Source organism: Strix uralensis, unplaced genomic scaffold (assembly GCF_047716275.1).
Source record: "Strix uralensis isolate ZFMK-TIS-50842 unplaced genomic scaffold, bStrUra1 scaffold_37, whole genome shotgun sequence".
Lineage (NCBI taxonomy): Eukaryota > Metazoa > Chordata > Aves > Strigiformes > Strigidae > Strix > Strix uralensis.
In genome coordinates, this window is record NW_027436711.1 from 503917 (window position 1) to 525610 (window position 21694).

Below are 21694 nucleotides of genomic sequence, written 5' to 3' on the forward strand. Positions count from 1 at the left end.
TGCCATGTCACTGTGGGGGCTATGTCACAGTGGGCAGCAGGTCAGTTGTGTCCATGTCACAATGGGGGCCATGTCACAGTGTGCAGCAGGTCAGTAGTGGCCACGTCACTGTGGGGCCATGTCACAGTGTGCAGCAGGTCAGTGATGGCCATGTTACTGTGAGCAACAGGCCACTGGTTGCCATGTCACTGTGGGGGCTATGTCACAGTGGGCAGCAGGTCAGTGGTGGCCATGTCACTATGGGGGCCATCTCACAGTGGGCAGCAGGTCAGTGGTGGCCATGTCACTATGGGGGCCATGTCACAGTGGGCAGCAGGTCAGTGGTGCCCAAATCACTGTGGGGCTATGTCACAGTGGTCAGCGGGTCAGTGGTGTCCATGTCACTGTTGGGGCCATGTCACAGTGGGCAGCAGGTCAGTGGTGGCCATGTCACTATGGGGGCCATGTCACAGTGTGCAGCAGGTCAGTGATGGCCATGTCACAGGGAGCAACAGGCCACTGGTTGCCATGTCACTGTGGGGGCTATGTCACAGTGGGCAGCAGGTCAGTGGTGGCCATGTCACTATGGGGGCCATGTCACAGTGTGTAGCAGGTCAGTGATGGCCATGTCACAGTGAGCAACAGGCCACTGGTTGCCATGTCACTGTGGGGGCTATGTCACAGTGGGCAGCAGGTCAGTGGTGGCCATGTCACTATGGGGGCCATGTCACAGTGGGCAGCAGGTCAGTAGTGGCCACGTCACTGTGGGGCCATGTCACAGTGGGCAGCAGGTCAGTGATGGCCATGTCACAGTGAGCAACAGGCCACTGGTTGCCATGTCACTGTGGGGGCTATGTCACAGTGGGCAGCAGGTCAGTGCTGGCCGTGTCACTATGGTGGCCATGTCACAGTGGGCAGCAGGTCAGTGGTGGCCATGTCACTATGGGGGCTATGTCACATTGGGCAGCAGGTCAGTGGTGGCCATGTCACTCTGAGGTCATGTCACAGTGTGCAGCATGTCAGTGGTGGCCATGTCACAGTGAGCAACAGGCCACTGGTTGCCATGTCACTGTGGGGGCTATGTCACAGTGGGCAGCAGGTCAGTCGTGGCCATGTCACTATGGGGGCCATGTCACAGTGGGCAGCAGGTCAGTGGTGCCCAAGTCACTGTGGGGCTATGTCACAGTGGTCAGCGGGTCAGTGGTGGCCATGTCACTGTTGGGGCCATGTCACAGTGGGCAGCAGGTCAGTGGTGGCCATGTCACTATGGGGGCCATGTCACAGTGAGCAGCATGTCAGTAGTGGCCACGTCACTGTGGGGCCATGTCACAGTGTGCAGCAGGTCAGTGATGGCCATGTCACAGTGAGCAACAGGCCACTGGTTGCCATGTCACTGTGGGGGCTATGTCACAGTGGGCAGCAGGTCAGTGGTGGCCATGTCACTATGGGGGCCATGTCACAGTGGTCAGCGGGTCAGTGGTGGCCATGTCACTATAGGGGCCATGTCACAGGTGTCAGCGGGTCAGTGGTGGCCATGTCACTGTGAGGTCATGTCACAGTGGGCAGCAGATCAGTTGTGGCCATGTCACAATGAGCAACAGTCCACTGGTGGCCATGTTCCTGTGGTGGCCAGTCACAGTGGGTAGCAGGTCAGTGGTGGCCATGTGACAGTGAGAAACAGGCCAGTGGTTGCCATATCACTGTGGGGGCTATGTCACAGTGGGCAGCAGGTCAGTTGTCGCCATGTCACTGTGGGGCCATGTCACAGTGTGCAGCAGGTCAGTGATGGCCATGTCACAGTGAGTAACAGGCCACTGGTTGCCATGTCACTGTGGGGGCTATGTCACAGTGGGCAGCAGGTCAGTGCTGGACGTCTCACTATGGTGGCCATGTCATAGTGGGCAGCAGGTCAGTGGTGGCCATGTCACTATGGGGGCCATGTCACAGTGTGCAGCAGGTCAGTAGTGGCCACGTCACTGTGGGGCCATGTCACAGTGTGCAGCAGGTCAGTGGTGGCCATGTCACTATGGGGGCTATGTCACATTGGGCAGCAGGTCAGTGGTGGACATGTCACTATGGGGGCCATGTCACAGTGGGCAGCAGGTCAGTGGTGGCCACGTCACTATGGGGCCATGTCACATTGGGCAGCAGGTCAGTTGTGGCCATGTCACTGTGGGGGCCATGTCACAGTGGGCAGCAGGTCAGTTGTGGCCAAGTCTATATGGGGCCATGTCACAGTGGGCAGCAGGTCAGTGATGGCCATGTCACAGTGAGTAACAGGCCACTGGTTGCCATGTCACTGTGGGGGCTATGTCATAGTGGGCAGCAGGTCAGTGCTGGCCATGTCAGTATGGGGGCCATGTCACAGTGGGGAGCAGGTCAGTGCTGGCCATGTCACTATGGGGGCCATGTCACAGTGGGCAGCAGGTCAGTGGTGGCCATGTCACTGTGGTGGCCATGTCACAGTGGTCAGCGGGTCAGTTGTGGCCATGTCACTGTGGGGCCATGTCACTATGGGGGCCATGTCACAGTGGTCAGAGGGTCAGTGGTGGCCATGTCACTGTGGGGGCCATGTCACAGTGGTCAGCAGGTCAGTGGTGGCCATGTCACTGTGAGGTCATGTCACAGTGGGCAGCAGATCAGTTGTGGCCATGTCACAATGAGCAACAGTCCATAGGTGGCCATGTCACTGTGGTGGCCAGTCACAGTGGGCAGCAGGTCAGTGGTGGCCACGTCACTGTGGGGCCATGTGACAGTGGGCAGCATGTCAGTAGTGATCATTTTGCTGTATGGGACATGTCACAGTGGGGAGTAGGTCAGTGGTGGCCATGTCACTGTGAGGTCATGTCACAGTGTGCAGCAGGTCAGTGATGGCCATGTCACAGTGAGCAACACGCCACTGGTTGCCATGTCACTGTGGGGGCTATGTCACAGTGTGCAGCAGGTCAGTGCTGGCCATGCCACTATGGGGGCCATGTCACAGTGGGTAGCAGGTCAGTGGTGCCCAGGTCAATGTGGGGTTATGTCACAGTGGTCAGCGGATCAGTGGTGGCCATGTCACTGTGGGGACCATGTCACAGTGGGCAGAAGGTCAGTTGTGGCCATGTCACTATGAGTCCATGTCACAGTGGGCAGCAGGTCAGGGTGGCCATGTCACTCTGGGGGCTATGTCACATTTGGCAGCAGGTCAGTGGTGGCCATGTCACTGTGAGGTCATGTCACAGTGTGCAGCAGGTCAGTGTTGGCCATGTCACAGTGAGCAACAGGCCACTGGTTGCCATGTCACTGTGGGGGCTATGTCACAGTGGGCAGCATGTCAGTGGTGCCCATATCACTATGGGGGCCATGTCACAGTGGGCAGCAGGTCAGTGGTGGCCATGTCACTATGGAGGCTATGTCACATTGGGCAGCAGGTCAGTGGTGGCCATTTCACTGTGGGGGCCATGTCACAGTGGTCAGCGGGTCAGTGGTGGCCATGTCATTGTGGGGGCTATGTCACAGTGGTCAGCGGATCAGTGGTGGCCATGACACTGTGGGGACCATGTCACAGTGGTCAGCAGGTCAGTTTTGGCCATGTCACTGTGGGTCCATGTCACAGTGTGCAGCAGGTCAGTGGTGGCTATGTCACTACGGCGGCTGTGTCACAGTGGGCAGCTGGTCAGTGGTGTCCATGTCACTATGGGGGCCATGTCACAGTGTGCAGCAGGTCATTAGTGGGAACGTCACTGTGGGGCCATGTCACAGTGTGCAGCAGGTCAGTGATGGCCATGTCACAGTGAGCAACAGGCCACTGGTCGCGATGTCACTGTGGGGTCTATGTCACAGTGGGCAGCAGGTCAGTTGTGGCCATGTCACTATGGGGGCCATGTCACAGTGGGCAGCAGATCAGTGGTGGCCATGTCACTATGGGGGCCATGTCACAGTGGGCAGCAGGTCAGTGGTGGCCATGTCACTATGGAGGCTATGTCACATTGGGCAGCAGGTCACTGGTGGCCATGTCACTATGGGGTCCATGTCACAGTGGGCAGCAGGTCAGTGGTGTCCATGTCACTGTGGGGGCCATGTCACAGTGGTCAGCGGGTCAGTGGTGGCCATGTCACTGTGGGAGTCATGTCACTATGGGGGCCATGTCACAGTGGGCAGCAGGTCAGTTGTGGGCATGTCACTGTGGGGGCCATGTCACAGTGGTCAGCGGGTCAGTGGTGGCCATGTCACTATAGGGGCCATGTCACAGGTGTCAGCGGGTCAGTGGTGGCCATGTCACTGTGAGGTCATGTCACAGTGGGCAGCAGATCAGTTGTGGCCATGTCACAATGAGCAACAGTCCACTGGTGGCCATGTTCCTGTGGTGGCCAGTCACAGTGGGTAGCAGGTCAGTGGTGGCCATGTGACAGTGAGAAACAGGCCAGTGGTTGCCATATCACTGTGGGGGCTATGTCACAGTGGGCAGCAGGTCAGTTGTCGCCATGTCACTGTGGGGCCATGTCACAGTGTGCAGCAGGTCAGTGATGGCCATGTCACAGTGAGTAACAGGCCACTGGTTGCCATGTCACTGTGGGGGCTATGTCACAGTGGGCAGCAGGTCAGTGCTGGACGTCTCACTATGGTGGCCATGTCATAGTGGGCAGCAGGTCAGTGGTGGCCATGTCACTATGGGGGCCATGTCACAGTGTGCAGCAGGTCAGTAGTGGCCACGTCACTGTGGGGCCATGTCACAGTGTGCAGCAGGTCAGTGGTGGCCATGTCACTATGGGGGCTATGTCACATTGGGCAGCAGGTCAGTGGTGGACATGTCACTATGGGGGCCATGTCACAGTGGGCAGCAGGTCAGTGGTGGCCACGTCACTATGGGGCCATGTCACATTGGGCAGCAGGTCAGTTGTGGCCATGTCACTGTGGGGGCCATGTCACAGTGGGCAGCAGGTCAGTTGTGGCCAAGTCTATATGGGGCCATGTCACAGTGGGCAGCAGGTCAGTGATGGCCATGTCACAGTGAGTAACAGGCCACTGGTTGCCATGTCACTGTGGGGGCTATGTCATAGTGGGCAGCAGGTCAGTGCTGGCCATGTCAGTATGGGGGCCATGTCACAGTGGGGAGCAGGTCAGTGCTGGCCATGTCACTATGGGGGCCATGTCACAGTGGGCAGCAGGTCAGTGGTGGCCATGTCACTGTGGTGGCCATGTCACAGTGGTCAGCGGGTCAGTTGTGGCCATGTCACTGTGGGGCCATGTCACTATGGGGGCCATGTCACAGTGGTCAGAGGGTCAGTGGTGGCCATGTCACTGTGGGGGCCATGTCACAGTGGTCAGCAGGTCAGTGGTGGCCATGTCACTGTGTGGTCATGTCACAGGTGTCAGCGGGTCAATTGTGGCCATGTCACTGTGAGGTCATGTCACAGTGGGCAGCAGATCAGTTGTGGCCATGTCACAATGAGCAACAGTCCATAGGTGGCCATGTCACTGTGGTGGCCAGTCACAGTGGGCAGCAGGTCAGTGGTGGCCACGTCACTGTGGGGCCATGTGACAGTGGGCAGCATGTCAGTAGTGATCATTTTACTGTATGGGACATGTCACAGTGGGGAGTAGGTCAGTGGTGGCCATGTCACAGTGAGCAACACGCCACTGGTTGCCATGTCACTGTGGGGGCTATGTCACAGTGTGCAGCAGGTCAGTGCTGGCCATGCCACTATGGGGGCCATGTCACAGTGGGCAGCAGGTCAGTGGTGGCCATGTCACTATGGGGGCCATGTCACAGTGGGTAGCAGGTCAGTGGTGCCCAGGTCAATGTGGGGCTATGTCACAGTGGTCAGCGGATCAGTGGTGGCCATGTCACTGTGGGGACCATGTCACAGTGGGCAGAAGGTCAGTTGTGGCCATGTCACTATGAGTCCATGTCACAGTGGGCAGCAGGTCAGGGTGGCCATGTCACTCTGGGGGCTATGTCACATTTGGCAGCAGGTCAGTGGTGGCCATGTCACTGTGAGGTCATGTCACAGTGTGCAGCAGGTCAGTGTTGGCCATGTCACAGTGAGCAACAGGCCACTGGTTGCCATGTCACTGTGGGGGCTATGTCACAGTGGGCAGCATGTCAGTGGTGCCCATATCACTATGGGGGCCATGTCACAGTGGGCAGCAGGTCAGTGGTGGCCATGTCACTATGGAGGCTATGTCACATTGGGCAGCAGGTCAGTGGTGGCCATGTCACTGTGGGGGCCATGTCACAGTGGTCAGCGGGTCAGTGGTGGCCATGTCATTGTGGGGGCTATGTCACAGTGGTCAGCGGATCAGTGGTGGCCATGACACTGTGGGGACCATGTCACAGTGGTCAGCAGGTCAGTTTTGGCCATGTCACTGTGGGTCCATGTCACAGTGTGCAGCAGGTCAGTGGTGGCTATGTCACTACGGCGGCTGTGTCACAGTGGGCAGCTGGTCAGTGGTGTCCATGTCACTATGGGGGCCATGTCACAGTGTGCAGCAGGTCATTAGTGGGAACGTCACTGTGGGGCCATGTCACAGTGTGCAGCAGGTCAGTGATGGCCATGTCACAGTGAGCAACAGGCCACTGGTCGCGATGTCACTGTGGGGTCTATGTCACAGTGGGCAGCAGGTCAGTGGTGGCCATGTCACTATGGAGGCTATGTCACATTGGGCAGCAGGTCACTGGTGGCCATGTCACTATGGGGTCCATGTCACAGTGGGCAGCAGGTCAGTGGTGGCCATGTCACTGTGGGGGCCATGTCACAGTGGTCAGCGGGTCAGTGGTGGCCATGTCACTGTGGGAGCCATGTCACTATGGGGGCCATGTCACAGTGGGCAGCAGGTCAGTTGTGGGCATGTCACTGTGGGGGCCATGTCACAGTGGTCAGCGGGTCAGTGGTGGCCATGTCACTATAGGGGCCATGTCACAGGTGTCAGCGGGTCAGTGGTGGCCATGTCACTGTGAGGTCATGTCACAGTGGGCAGCAGATCAGTTGTGGCCATGTCACAATGAGCAACAGTCCACTGGTGGCCATGTTCCTGTGGTGGCCAGTCACAGTGGGTAGCAGGTCAGTGGTGGCCATGTGACAGTGAGAAACAGGCCAGTGGTTGCCATATCACTGTGGGGGCTATGTCACAGTGGGCAGCAGGTCAGTTGTCGCCATGTCACTGTGGGGCCATGTCACAGTGTGCAGCAGGTCAGTGATGGCCATGTCACAGTGAGTAACGGCCACTGGTTGCCATGTCACTGTGGGGGCTATGTCACAGTGGGCAGCAGGTCAGTGCTGGACGTCTCACTATGGTGGCCATGTCATAGTGGGCAGCAGGTCAGTGGTGGCCATGTCACTATGGGGGCCATGTCACAGTGTGCAGCAGGTCAGTGGTGGCCACGTCACTGTGGGGCCATGTCACAGTGTGCAGCAGGTCAGTATTGGCCATGTCACTATGGGGGCCATGTCACAGTGGGCAGCAGGTCAGTGGTGGCCACGTCACTATGGGGCCATGTCACATTGGGCAGCAGGTCAGTTGTGGCCATGTCACTGTGGGGGCCATGTCACAGTGGGCAGCAGGTCAGTTGTGGCCAAGTCTATATGGGGCCATGTCACAGTGGGCAGCAGGTCAGTGATGGCCATGTCACAGTGAGTAACAGGCCACTGGTTGCCATGTCACTGTGGGGGCTATGTCATAGTGGGCAGCAGGTCAGTGCTGGCCATGTCAGTATGGGGGCCATGTCACAGTGGGGAGCAGGTCAGTGCTGGCCATGTCACTATGGGGGCCATGTCACAGTGGGCAGCAGGTCAGTGGTGGCCATGTCACTGTGGTGGCCATGTCACAGTGGTCAGCGGGTCAGTGGTGGCCATGTCACTGTGGGGCCATGTCACTATGGGGGCCATGTCACAGTGGTCAGAGGGTCAGTGGTGGCCATGTCACTGTGGGGGCCATGTCACAGTGGTCAGCAGGTCAGTGGTGGCCATGTCACTGTGTGGTCATGTCACAGGTGTCAGCGGGTCAATTGTGGCCATGTCACTGTGAGGTCATGTCACAGTGGGCAGCAGATCAGTTGTGGCCATGTCACAATGAGCAACAGTCCATAGGTGGCCATGTCACTGTGGTGGCCAGTCACAGTGGGCAGCAGGTCAGTGGTGGCCACGTCACTGTGGGGCCATGTGACAGTGGGCAGCATGTCAGTAGTGATCATTTTACTGTATGGGACATGTCACAGTGGGGAGTAGGTCAGTGGTGGCCATGTCACTGTGAGGTCATGTCACAGTGTGCAGCAGGTCAGTGATGGCCATGTCACAGTGAGCAACACGCCACTGGTTGCCATGTCACTGTGGGGGCTATGTCACAGTGTGCAGCAGGTCAGTGCTGGCCATGCCACTATGGGGGCCATGTCACAGTGGGCAGCAGGTCAGTGGTGGCCATGTCACTATGGGGGCCATGTCACAGTGGGTAGCAGGTCAGTGGTGCCCAGGTCAATGTGGGGCTATGTCACAGTGGTCAGCGGATCAGTGGTGGCCATGTCACTGTGGGGACCATGTCACAGTGGGCAGAAGGTCAGTTGTGGCCATGTCACTATGAGTCCATGTCACAGTGGGCAGCAGGTCAGGGTGGCCATGTCACTCTGGGGGCTATGTCACATTTGGCAGCAGGTCAGTGGTGGCCATGTCACTGTGAGGTCATGTCACAGTGTGCAGCAGGTCAGTGTTGGCCATGTCACAGTGAGCAACAGGCCACTGGTTGCCATGTCACTGTGGGGGCTATGTCACAGTGGGCAGCATGTCAGTGGTGCCCATATCACTATGGGGGCCATGTCACAGTGGGCAGCAGGTCAGTGGTGGCCATGTCACTATGGAGGCTATGTCACATTGGGCAGCAGGTCAGTGGTGGCCATGTCACTGTGGGGGCCATGTCACAGTGGTCAGCGGGTCAGTGGTGGCCATGTCATTGTGGGGGCTATGTCACAGTGGTCAGCGGATCAGTGGTGGCCATGACACTGTGGGGACCATGTCACAGTGGTCAGCAGGTCAGTTTTGGCCATGTCACTGTGGGTCCATGTCACAGTGTGCAGCAGGTCAGTGGTGGCTATGTCACTACGGCGGCTGCGTCACAGTGGGCAGCTGGTCAGTGGTGTCCATGTCACTATGGGGGCCATGTCACAGTGTGCAGCAGGTCATTAGTGGGAACGTCACTGTGGGGCCATGTCACAGTGTGCAGCAGGTCAGTGATGGCCATGTCACAGTGAGCAACAGGCCACTGGTCGCGATGTCACTGTGGGGTCTATGTCACAGTGGGCAGCAGGTCAGTTGTGGCCATGTCACTATGGGGGCCATGTCACAGTGGGCAGCAGGTCAGTGGTGGCCATGTCACAGTGAGAAACAGGCCACTGGTTGCCATGTCACTGTGGGGGCTATGTCACAGTGGGCAGCAGGTCAGTGCTGGCCAAGTCTCTATGAGGGCCATGTCACAGTGGGCAGCAGGTCAGTGGTGCCATGTCACTATGAGTCCATGTCACAGTGGGCAGCAGGTCAGTGGTGGCCATGTCACTATGGGGGCTATGTCACTTTGGGCAGCAGGTCAGTGGTGCCCATTTCACTATGGGGGCCATGTCACAGTGGGCAGCATGTCAGTGGTGGCCAGGTCACTATGGGGTCCATGTCACAGTGGGTAGCAGGTCAGTGGTGGCCATGTCACTGTGGGGACCATGTCACAGTGGGCAGGAGGTCAGTTGTGGCCATGTCACTATGGGTCCATGTCACAGTGGGCAGCAGGTCAGTGGTGGCCATGTCACTATGGAGGCTATGTCACATTGGGCAGCAGGTGAGTGGTGGCCATGTCACGGTGATGTCATGTCACAGTGTGCAGCAGGTCAGTGGTGGCCATGTCACAGTGAGCAACAGGCCACTGCTTGCCATGTCACTGTGGGGGCTAAGTCACAGTGGGCAGCAGGTCAGTTGTGGACATGTCACTGTGAGGTCATGTCACAGTGGGCAGCAGGTCAGTAGTGGCCACGTCTATATGGGGGCCATGTCACAGTGGGTACCAGGTCAGTGGTGGCCAGGTCACTGTGGGGCTATGTCACAGTGGTCAGCGGATCAGTGGTGGCATTGTCACTGTGGGGACCATGTCACAGTGGGCAGCAGGTCAGTGGTGGCCATGTCACTATGGGGGCTATGTCACATTGGGCAGCAGGTCAGTGGTGGCCATGTCACTATGGGGTCATATCACAGTGGGCAGAAGTTCAGTGGTGGCCATGTAACTGTGAGGTCATGTCACAGTGTGCAGCAGGTGAGTGCTGGCCATGTCACAGTGAGCAACAGGCCACTGGTTGCCATGTCACAGTGGGGGCTATGTCACAGTGGGCAGCAGGTCAGTTGTGGCCAAGTCTCTATGGGGGCCATGTCACAGTGTGCAGCAGGTCAATAGTCGCCACGTCACTATGGGGCTATGTCACATTGGGCAGCAGGTCAGTGGTGGCCATGTCACTGTGAGGTCATGTCACAGTGTGCAGCAGGTCAGTAGTGGACATGTCACAGTGAGCAACAGGCCACTGGTTGCCATGTCACTGTGGGGGCTAAGTCACAGTGGGCAGCATGTCAGTGCTGGCCAAGTCACTATGGGGGCCATGTCACAGTGGGCAGCATGTCAGTGGTGGCCATGTCACTATGGGGGCCATGTCACAGTGGGCAGCAGGTCAGTGGTGGCCATGTCACTATTGGGGCCATGTCACAGTGGGCAGCAGGTCAGTAGTGGCCACGTCACTGTGGGGCAATGTCACAGTGAGCAACAGGCCACTGGTTGCCATGTCACTGTGGGGGCTAAGTCACAGTGGGCAGCAGGTCAGTTGTGGCCATGTCACTATGGGGGCCATGTCACAGTGGGCAGCAGGTCAGTGGTGGCCATGTCACTATGGGGGCCATGTCACTGTGGGCAGCAGGTCAGTGGTGGCCATGTCACTATGGGGGCCATGTCACAGTGGGCAGCAGGTCAGTAGTGGCCACGTCACTGTGGGGCCATGTCACAGTGGGCAGCAGGTCAGTGATGGCCATGTCACAGTGAGCAACAGGCCACTGGTTGCCATGTCACTGTGGGGGCTATGTCACAGTGGGCAGCAGGTCAGTGCTGGCCGTGTCACTATGGTGGCCATGTCACAGTGGGCAGCAGGTCAGTGGTGGCCATGTCACTATGGGGGCTATGTCACATTGGGCAGCAGGTCAGTGGTGGCCATGTCACTCTGAGGTCATGTCACAGTGTGCAGCATGTCAGTGGTGGCCATGTCACAGTGAGCAACAGGCCACTGGTTGCCATGTCACTGTGGGGGCTATGTCACAGTGGGCAGCAGGTCAGTCGTGGCCATGTCACTATGGGGGCCATGTCACAGTGGGCAGCAGGTCAGTGGTGCCCAAGTCACTGTGGGGCTATGTCACAGTGGTCAGCGGGTCAGTGGTGGCCATGTCACTGTTGGGGCCATGTCACAGTGGGCAGCAGGTCAGTGGTGGCCATGTCACTATGGGGGCCATGTCACAGTGAGCAGCATGTCAGTAGTGGCCACGTCACTGTGGGGCCATGTCACAGTGTGCAGCAGGTCAGTGATGGCCATGTCACAGTGAGCAACAGGCCACTGGTTGCCATGTCACTGTGGGGGCTATGTCACAGTGGGCAGCAGGTCAGTGGTGGCCATGTCACTATGGGGGCCATGTCACAGTGGGCAGCAGGTCAGTGGTGGCCATGTCACTATGGAGGCTATGTCACATTGGGCAGCAGGTCACTGGTGGCCATGTCACTATGGGGTCCATGTCACAGTGGGCAGCAGGTCAGTGGTGGCCATGTCACTGTGGGGGCCATGTCACAGTGGTCAGCGGGTCAGTGGTGGCCATGTCACTGTGGGAGCCATGTCACTATTGGGGCCATGTCACAGTGGGCAGCAGGTCAGTTGTGGGCATGTAACTGTGGGGGCCATGTCACAGTGGTCAGCGGGTCAGTGGTGGCCATGTCACTATAGGGGCCATGTCACAGGTGTCAGCGGGTCAGTGGTGGCCATGTCACTGTGAGGTCATGTCACAGTGGGCAGCAGATCAGTTGTGGCCATGTCACAATGAGCAACAGTCCACTGGTGGCCATGTTCCTGTGGTGGCCAGTCACAGTGGGTAGCAGGTCAGTGGTGGCCATGTGACAGTGAGAAACAGGCCAGTGGTTGCCATATCACTGTGGGGGCTATGTCACAGTGGGCAGCAGGTCAGTTGTCGCCATGTCACTGTGGGGCCATGTCACAGTGTGCAGCAGGTCAGTGATGGCCATGTCACAGTGAGTAACAGGCCACTGGTTGCCATGTCACGGTGGGGGCTATGTCACAGTGGGCAGCAGGTCAGTGGTGGCCACGTCACTGTGGGGCCATGTGACAGTGGGCAGCATGTCAGTAGTGATCATTTTACTGTATGGGACATGTCACAGTGGGGAGAAGGTCAGTGGTGGCCATGTCACTGTGAGGTCATGTCACAGTGTGCAGCAGGTCAGTGATGGCCATGCCACTATGGGGGCCATGTCACAGTGGGCAGCAGGTCAGTGGTGGCCATGTCACTATGGGGGCCATGTCACAGTGGGTAGCAGGTCAGTGGTGCCCAGGTCAATGTGGGGCTATGTCACAGTGGTCAGCGGATCAGTGGTGGCCATGTCACTGTGGGGACCATGTCACAGTGGGCAGAAGGTCAGTTGTGGCCATGTCACTATGAGTCCATGTCACAGTGGGCAGCAGGTCAGGGTGGCCATGTCACTCTGGGGGCTATGTCACATTTGGCAGCAGTCAGTGGTGGCCATGTCACTGTGAGGTCATGTCACAGTGTGCAGCAGGTCAGTGTTGGCCATGTCACAGTGAGCAACAGGCCACTGGTTGCCATGTCACTGTGGGGGCTATGTCACAGTGGGCAGCATGTCAGTGGTGCCCATATCACTATGGGGGCCATGTCACAGTGGGCAGCAGGTCAGTGGTGGCCATGTCACTATGGAGGCTATGTCACATTGGGCAGCAGGTCAGTGGTGGCCATGTCACTGTGGGGGCCATGTCACAGTGGTCAGCGGGTCAGTGGTGGCCATGTCATTGTGGGGGCTATGTCACAGTGGTCAGCGGATCAGTGGTGGCCATGTCACTGTGGGTCCATGTCACAGTGTGCAGCAGGTCAGTGGTGGCTATGTCACTACGGCGGCTGTGTCACAGTGGGCAGCTGGTCAGTGGTGTCCATGTCACTATGGGGGCCATGTCACAGTGTGCAGCAGGTCAGTGATGGCCATGTCACAGTGAGCAACAGGCCACTGGTCGCGATGTCACTGTGGGGTCTATGTCACAGTGGGCAGCAGGTCAGTTGTGGCCATGTCACTATGGGGGCCATGTCACAGTGGGCAGCAGATCAGTGGTGGCCATGTCACTATGGGGGCTATGTCACAGTGTGCAGCAGGTCAGTGGTGGCCATGTCACAGTGAGAAACAGGCCACTGGTTGCCATGTCACTGTGGGGGCTATGTCACAGTGGGCAGCAGGTCAGTGCTGGCCAAGTCTCTATGAGGGCCATGTCACAGTGGGCAGCAGGTCAGTGGTGCCATGTCACTATGAGTCCATGTCACAGTGGGCAGCAGGTCAGTGGTGGCCATGTCACTATGGGGGCTATGTCACTTTGGGCAGCAGGTCAGTGGTTCCCATTTCACTATGGGGGCCATGTCACAGTGGGCAGCATGTCAGTGGTGGCCAGGTCACTATGGGGTCCATGTCACAGTGGGTAGCAGGTCAGTGGTGGCCATGTCACTGTGGGGACCATGTCACAGTGGGCAGGAGGTCAGTTGTGGCCATGTCACTATGGGTCCATGTCACAGTGGGCAGCAGGTCAGTGGTGGCCATGTCACTATGGAGGCTATGTCACATTGGGCAGCAGGTGAGTGGTGGCCATGTCACGGTGATGTCATGTCACAGTGTGCAGCAGGTCAGTGGTGGCCATGTCACAGTGAGCAACAGGCCACTGCTTGCCATGTCACTGTGGGGGCTAAGTCACAGTGGGCAGCAGGTCAGTTGTGAACATGTCACTGTGAGGTCATGTCACAGTGGGCAGCAGGTCAGTAGTGGCCACGTCTATATGGGGGCCATGTCACAGTGGGTACCAGGTCAGTGGTGGCCAGGTCACTCTGGGGCTATGTCACAGTGGTCAGCGGATCAGTGGTGGCATTGTCACTGTGGGGACCATGTCACAGTGGGCAGCAGGTCAGTTGTGGCCATGTCACTATGAGTCCATGTCACAGTGGGCAGCAGGTCAGTGGTGGCCATGTCACTATGGGGGCTATGTCACATTGGGCAGCAGGTCAGTGGTGGCCATGTCACTATGGGGTCATATCACAGTGGGCAGAAGTTCAGTGGTGGCCATGTAACTGTGAGGTCATGTCACAGTGTGCAGCAGGTGAGTGCTGGCCATGTCACAGTGAGCAACAGGCCACTGGTTGCCATGTCACAGTGGGGGCTATGTCACAGTGGGCAGCAGGTCAGTTGTGGCCAAGTCTCTATGGGGGCCATGTCACAGTGTGCAGCAGGTCAATAGTCGCCACGTCACTATGGGGCTATGTCACATTGGGCAGCAGGTCAGTGGTGGCCATGTCACTGTGAGGTCATGTCACAGTGTGCAGCAGGTCAGTAGTGGACATGTCACAGTGAGCAACAGGCCACTGGTTGCCATGTCACTGTGGGGGCTAAGTCACAGTGGGCAGCATGTCAGTGCTGGCCAAGTCACTATGGGGGCCATGTCACAGTGGGCAGCATGTCAGTGGTGGCCATGTCACTATGGGGGCCATGTCACAGTGGGCAGCAGGTCAGTGGTGGCCATGTCACTATTGGGGCCATGTCACAGTGGGCAGCAGGTCAGTAGTGGCCACGTCACTGTGGGGCAATGTCACAGTGTGCAGCAGGTCAGTGGTGGCCATGTCACTGTGAGGTCATGTCACAGTGAGCAACAGGCCACTGGTTGCCATGTCACTGTGGGGGCTAAGTCACAGTGGGCAGCAGGTCAGTTGTGGCCATGTCACTATGGGGGCCATGTCACAGTGGGCAGCAGGTCAGTGGTGGCCATGTCACTATGGGGGCCATGTCACAGTGTGCAGCAGGTCAGTGATGGCCATGTCACAGTGAGCAACAGGCCACTGGTTGCCATGTCACTGTGGGGGCTATGTCACAGTGGGCAGCAGGTCAGTGGTGACCATGTCACTATGGGGGCTATGTCACATTGGGCAGCTGATCAGTGGTGGCCATGTCACTGTGAGGTCATGTCACAGTGGTCAGCGGATCAGTGGTGGCCATGTCACTGTGGGTACCATGTTACAGTGTGCAGCAGGTCTGTGGTGGCCATGTCACAGTGAGCAACAGGCCTCTGGTTGCCATGTCACTGTGGGTCTATGTCACAGTGGGCAGCAGGTCAGTGGTGGCCATGTCACTATGGCGGCCATGACACAGTGGGCAGCAGGTCAGTGGTGCCCATGTCACTATGGGGGCTATGTCACAGTGGGCAGCATGTCAGTGGTGCCCATATCACTATGGGGGCCATGTCACAGTGGGCAGCAGGTCAGTGGTGGCCAGGTCACTGTGGGTACCATGTCACAGTGTGCAGCAGCTCCGTGGTGGCCATGTCACAGTGAGCAACAGGCCACTGGTTGCCATGTCACTGTGGGGTCTATGTCACAGTGGGCAACAGGTCAGTGGTGGCAATGTCACTATGGGTGCCATGACACAGTGGGCAGCCGGTCAGTGGTGGCCATGTCACTGTGAGGTCATGTCACAGTGTGCAACAGGTCAGTGGTGGCAATGTCACAGTGAGAAACAGGCCACTGGTTGCCATGTCACTGTGGGGGCTGTGTCACAGTGGGTAGCAGGTAAGGGCTAGCCATGTCACTATGGGGGCCATGTCACAGTGGGTAGCAGGTCAGTGGTGGCCATGTCACTGTGGTGCTATGTCACAGTGGTCAGCGGATCAGTGGTGGCCATGTCACTGTGGGGACCATGTCACAGTGGTCAGCAGGTCAGTTGTGGCCATGTCAGTGTGGGTCAATGTCACAGTGGGCAGCAGGTCAGTGGTGGCCATGTCACTATGGGGGCCATGTCACAGTGGGCAGCAGGTCAGTGGTGGCCATGTCACTATGGGGGCCATGTCACAGTGTGCAGCAGGTCAGTAGTGGCCACGTCACTGTGGGGCCATGTCACAGTGTGCAGCAGGTCAGTGATGGCCATGTCACAGTGAGCAACAGGCCACTGGTTGCCATGTCACTGTGGGGGCTATGTCACAGTGGGCAGCAGGTCAGTGGTGACCATGTCACTATGGGGGCTATGTCACATTGGGCAGCTGATCAGTGGTGGCCATGTCACTGTGAGGTCATGTCACAGTGGTCAGCGGATCAGTGGTGGCCATGTCACTGTGGGTACCATGTTACAGTGTGCAGCAGGTCTGTGGTGGCCATGTCACAGTGAGCAACAGGCCTCTGGTTGCCATGTCACTGTGGGTCTATGTCACAGTGGGCAGCAGGTCAGTGGTGGCCATGTCACTATGGCGGCCATGACACAGTGGGCAGCAGGTCAGTGGTGCCCATGTCACTATGGGGGCTATGTCACAGTGGGCAGCATGTCAGTGGTGCCCATATCACTATGGGGGCCATGTCACAGTGGGTAGCAGGTCAGTGGTGGCCAGGTCACTGTGGGTACCATGTCACAGTGTGCAGCAGCTCCGTGGTGGCCATGTCACAGTGAGCAACAGGCCACTGGTTGCCATGTCACTGTGGGGTCTATGTCACAGTGGGCAACAGGTCAGTGGTGGCAATGTCACTATGGGTGCCATGACACAGTGGGCAGCCGGTCAGTGGTGGCCATGTCACTGTGAGGTCATGTCACAGTGTGCAACAGGTCAGTGGTGGCCATGTCACAGTGAGAAACAGGCCACTGGTTGCCATGTCACTGTGGGGGCTGTGTCACAGTGGGTAGCAGGTAAGGGCTAGCCATGTCACTATGGGGGCTATGTCACAGTGGGCAGCAGGTCAGTGGTGGCCAGGTCACTATGGGGGCCATGTCACAGTGGGTAGCAGGTCAGTGGTGGCCATGTCACTGTGGTGCTATGTCACAGTGGTCAGCGGATCAGTGGTGGCCATGTCACTGTGGGGACCATGTCACAGTGGTCAGCAGGTCAGTTGTGGCCATGTCACTGTGGGTCAATGTCACAGTGGGCAGCAGGTCAGTGGTGGCCATGTCACTATGGGGGCTATGTCACATTGGGCAGCTGGTCAGTGGTGGCCATGTCACTGTGAGGTCATGTCACAGTGGGCAGCAGGTCAGTAGTGGCCACGTCAATACGGGGGCCATGTCACAGTGGGTAGCAGGTCAGTGGTGGCCAGGTCACTGTGGGGCTATGTCACAGTGGTCAGCGGATCAGTGGTGGCCATGTCACTGTGGGGACCATGTCACAGTGGGCAGCAGGTCAGTTGTGGCCAAGTCCCTATGGGGGCCATGTCAAAGTGGGCAGCATGTCAGTGGTGCCCATATCACTATGGGGGCCCTGTCACAGTGGGTAGCAGTTCAGTGGTGGCCAGGTCAATGTGGGGCTATGTCACTGTGGTCAGCGGATCAGTGGTGGCCATGTCACTGTGGGGACCATGTCACAGTTGGCAGCAGGTCAGTTGTGGCCAAGTCTCTATGGGGGCCATGTCTACAGTGGGCAGCATGTCAGTGGTGGCCATGTCACTATGGGGGCCATGTCACAGTGGGAAGGAGGTCAGTGGTGGCCACGTCACTGTGGGGCTTTGTCACAGTGGTCAGCGGATCAGTGGTGGCCATGTCACTGTGGGGACCATGTCACAGTGGGCAGCAGGTCAGTTGTGGCCATGTCACTATGGGTCCATGTCACAGTGGGCAGCAGGTCAGTGGTGGCCATATCACTATGGAGGCTATGTCACATTGGGCAGCAGGTCAGTGGTGGCCATGTCACTGTGAGGTCATATCACAGTGTGCAGCAGGTCAGTGGTGGCCATGTCACAGTGAGCAACAGGCCACTGCTTGCCATGTCACTGTGGGGGCTATGTCACAGTAGGCAGCAGGTCAGTGGTGGCCATGTCACTATGGGGCCATGTCACAGTGGGCAGCAGTTCAGTCGTGGCCATGTCACTATGGGGGCCATGTCACAGTGGGCAGCAGGTCAGTGGTGGCCAGGTCACTATGGGGGCTATGTAACAGTGGGTAGCAGATCAGTGGTGGCCATGTCGCTGTGGGGCTATATCACAGTGGTCAGCGGATCAGTGGTGGCCATGACACTGTGGGGACCATGTCACAGTGGTCAGCAGGTCAGTAGTGGCCACGTCAATACGGGGGCCATGTCACAGTGGGCAGCAGGTCAGTAGTGGCCACGTCACTGTGGGGCCATGTCACATTGTGCAGCAGGTCAGTGATGGCCATGTCACAGTGAGCAACAGGCCACTGGTTGCCATGTCACTGTGGGGGCTGTGTCACAGTGGGCAGCAGGTCAGTGATGGCCATGTCACTGTGGGGGCCATGTCACAGTGGGCAGCAGGTCAGTAGTGGCCATGTCACTATGGGGGCCATGTCACAGTGGGTAGCAGGTCAGTGGTGGCCAGGTCACTATGGGGGCCATGTCACAGTGGGTAGCAGGTCAGTGGTGGCCAGGTCACTGGGGGGCTATGTCACAGTGGGTAGCAGGTCAGTGGTGGCAATGTCACTATGGGGGCCATGTCAGAGTGGGTAGCAGGTCAGTGGTGGCCAGGTCACTGTGGGGCTATGTCACAGTGGTCAGCTGATCAGTGTTGGCCATGTCATTGTGGGGACCATTTCACAGTGGGCAGCAGGTCAGTGGTGGCCATGTCACAGTGAGCAACAGGCCACTGGTTGCCATGTCACTGTGGGGTTTATGTCACAATGGGCAGCAGGTCAGTGGTGGCCATGTCACTATGGGGACCATGTCACAGTGGGCAGCAGGTCAGTGGTGGCCATGTCACTATGGGGGTCATGTCACAGTGGGCAGCAGGTCAGTAGTGGCCACGTCACTGTGGGGCCACGTCACAGTGTGCAGCAGGTCAGTGATGGCCATGTCACAGTGAGCAACAGGCCACTGGTTGCCATGTCACTGTGGGGGCCATGTCACAGTGGGCAGCAGGTCAGTGCTGGCCATGTCACTATGGGGGCCATGTCACAGTGGGTAGCAGGTCAGTGGTGGCCATGTCACTGTGAGGTCATGTCACAGTGTGCAGCAGGTCAGTGGTGGCCATGTCACAGTGAGGAATAGGACACTGGTTGCCATGTCACTGTGGGGGCTATGTCACAGTGGGCAGCAGGTCAGTGGTGGCCATGTCACTATGGTGGCCATCTCACAGTGGGCAGCAGGTCAGTGGTGGCCATGTCACAGTGAGAAACAGGCCACTGGTTGCCATGTCACTGTGAGGGCTATGTCACAGTGGGCAGCAGGTCAGTTGTGTCAATGTGACTATGGGGGCCATGTCACAGTGGGCAGCAGGTCAGTGGTGCCCAAGTCACTGTGGGGCTATGTCACATTGGTCAGCGTGTCAGTGGTGGCCATATCACTGTGGGGGACATGTCACAGTGGGCAGCAGGTCAGTAGTGGCCACGTCACTGTGGGGCCATGTCACAGTGTCCAGCAGCTCAGTGATGGCCATGTCACACTGAGTAACAGGCCACTGGTTGCCATGTCACTGTGGGGCCATGTCACAGTGGGCAGCAGGTCAGTTTTGGCCATGTCACTATGGTGGCCATGTCACAGTGGGCAGCAGGTCATTGGTGGCCATGTCACTATGGGGGCTATGTCACATTGGGCATCAGGTCAGTGCTGGCCATGTCACTATGGGGGCCATGTCACAGTGTGCAGCAGGTCAGTTGTGGCCATGTCACTGTGGGGGCCATGTCACAGTGGGCAGCAGATCAGTTGTGGCCATGTCACTATGGAGGCTATGTCACATTGGGCAGCAGGTCATTGGTGGCCATGTCACTATGGGGGCCATGTCACAGTGGGCAGCAGGTCAGTGGTGGCCATGTCACAATGGGGTCCATGTCACAGTGGTCAGCGGGTCAGTGGTGGCCATGTCACTGTAGGGGCCATGTCACAGGTGTCAGCGGGTTAGTGGTGGCCATGTCACTGTGAGGTCATGTCACAGTGTGCAGCAGGTCAGTGGTGGCAATGTCACTATGGGGGCCATGTCACAGTGGGCAGCAGGTCAGTAGTGGCCACGTCACTGTGGGGCCATGTCACAGTGTGCAGCAGTTCAGTGATGGCCATGTCACAGTGAGTAACGGGCCACTGGTTGCCATGTCACTGTGGGGGCTATGTCACAGTGGGCAGCAGGTCAGTGCTGGCCGTGTCACTATGGTAGCCATGTTACAGTGGGCAGCAGGTCAGTGGTGGCCATGTCACTATGGGGGCTATGTCACATTGGGCAGCAGGTCAGTGGTGGCCATGTCACTGTGAGGTCATGTCACAGTGTGCAGCAGGTCAGTGGTGGCCATGTCACAGTGAGTAACAGGCCACTCTTTGCCATGTCACTGTGGGGGCTATGTCACAGTGGGCAGCAGGTCAGTGGTGGCCATGTCACTATGGGGGCCATGTCACAGTTGGCAGCAGGTCAGTGGTGGTCATGTCACTATGGGGGCCATGGCACAGTGGGCAGCAGGTCAGTAGTGGCCACGTCACTGTGGGGCCATGTCACAGTGTGCAGCAGGTCAGTGATGGCCATGTCACAGTGAGTAACAGGCCACTGGTTGCCATGTCACTGTGGGGGCTATGTCACAGTGGGAAGCAGGTCAGTGCTGGCCATGTCACTATGGTGGCCATGTCACAGTGGGGAGCAGGTCAGTGGTGGCCATGTCACTATGGGGGCTATGTCACATTGGGCAGTAGGTCAGTGGTGGCCATGTCACTCTGAGGTCATGTCACAGTGTGCAGCATGTCAGTGGTGGCCATGTCACAGTGAGCAACAGGCCACTGGTTGCCATGTCACTGTGGGGGCTATGTCACAGTGGGTAGCAGGTCAGTGGTGGCCATGTCACTATGGGGGCCATGTCACAGTGGGCAGCAGGTCAGTAGTGGCCACGTCACTGTGGGGCCATGTCACAGTGTGCAGCAGGTCAGTGATGGCCATGTCACAGTGAGCAACAGGCCACTGGTTGCCATGTCACTGTGGGGGCTATGTCACAGTGGGCAGCAGGTCAGTGGTGGCCATGTCACTATGGGGTCCATGTCACAGTGGGTAGCAGGTCAGTAGTGGCCACGTCACTGTGGGGCCATGTCACAGTGTGCAGCAGGTCAGTGATGGCCATGTCACAGTGAGCAACAGGCCACTGGTTGCCATGTCACTGTGGGGGCTATGTCACAGTGGGCAGCAGGTCAGTTGTGTCCATGTCACAATGGGGGCCATGTCACAGTGTGCAGCAGGTCAGTAGTGGCCACGTCACTGTGGGGCCATGTCACAGTGTGCAGCAGGTCAGTGATGGCCATGTTACTGTGAGCAACAGGCCACTGGTTGCCATGTCACTGTGGGGGCTATGTCACAGTGGGCAGCAGGTCAGTGGTGGCCATGTCACTATGGGGGCCATCTCACAGTGGGCAGCAGGTCAGTGGTGGCCATGTCACTATGGGGGCCATGTCACAGTGGGCAGCAGGTCAGTGGTGCCCAAATCACTGTGGGGCTATGTCACAGTGGTCAGCGGGTCAGTG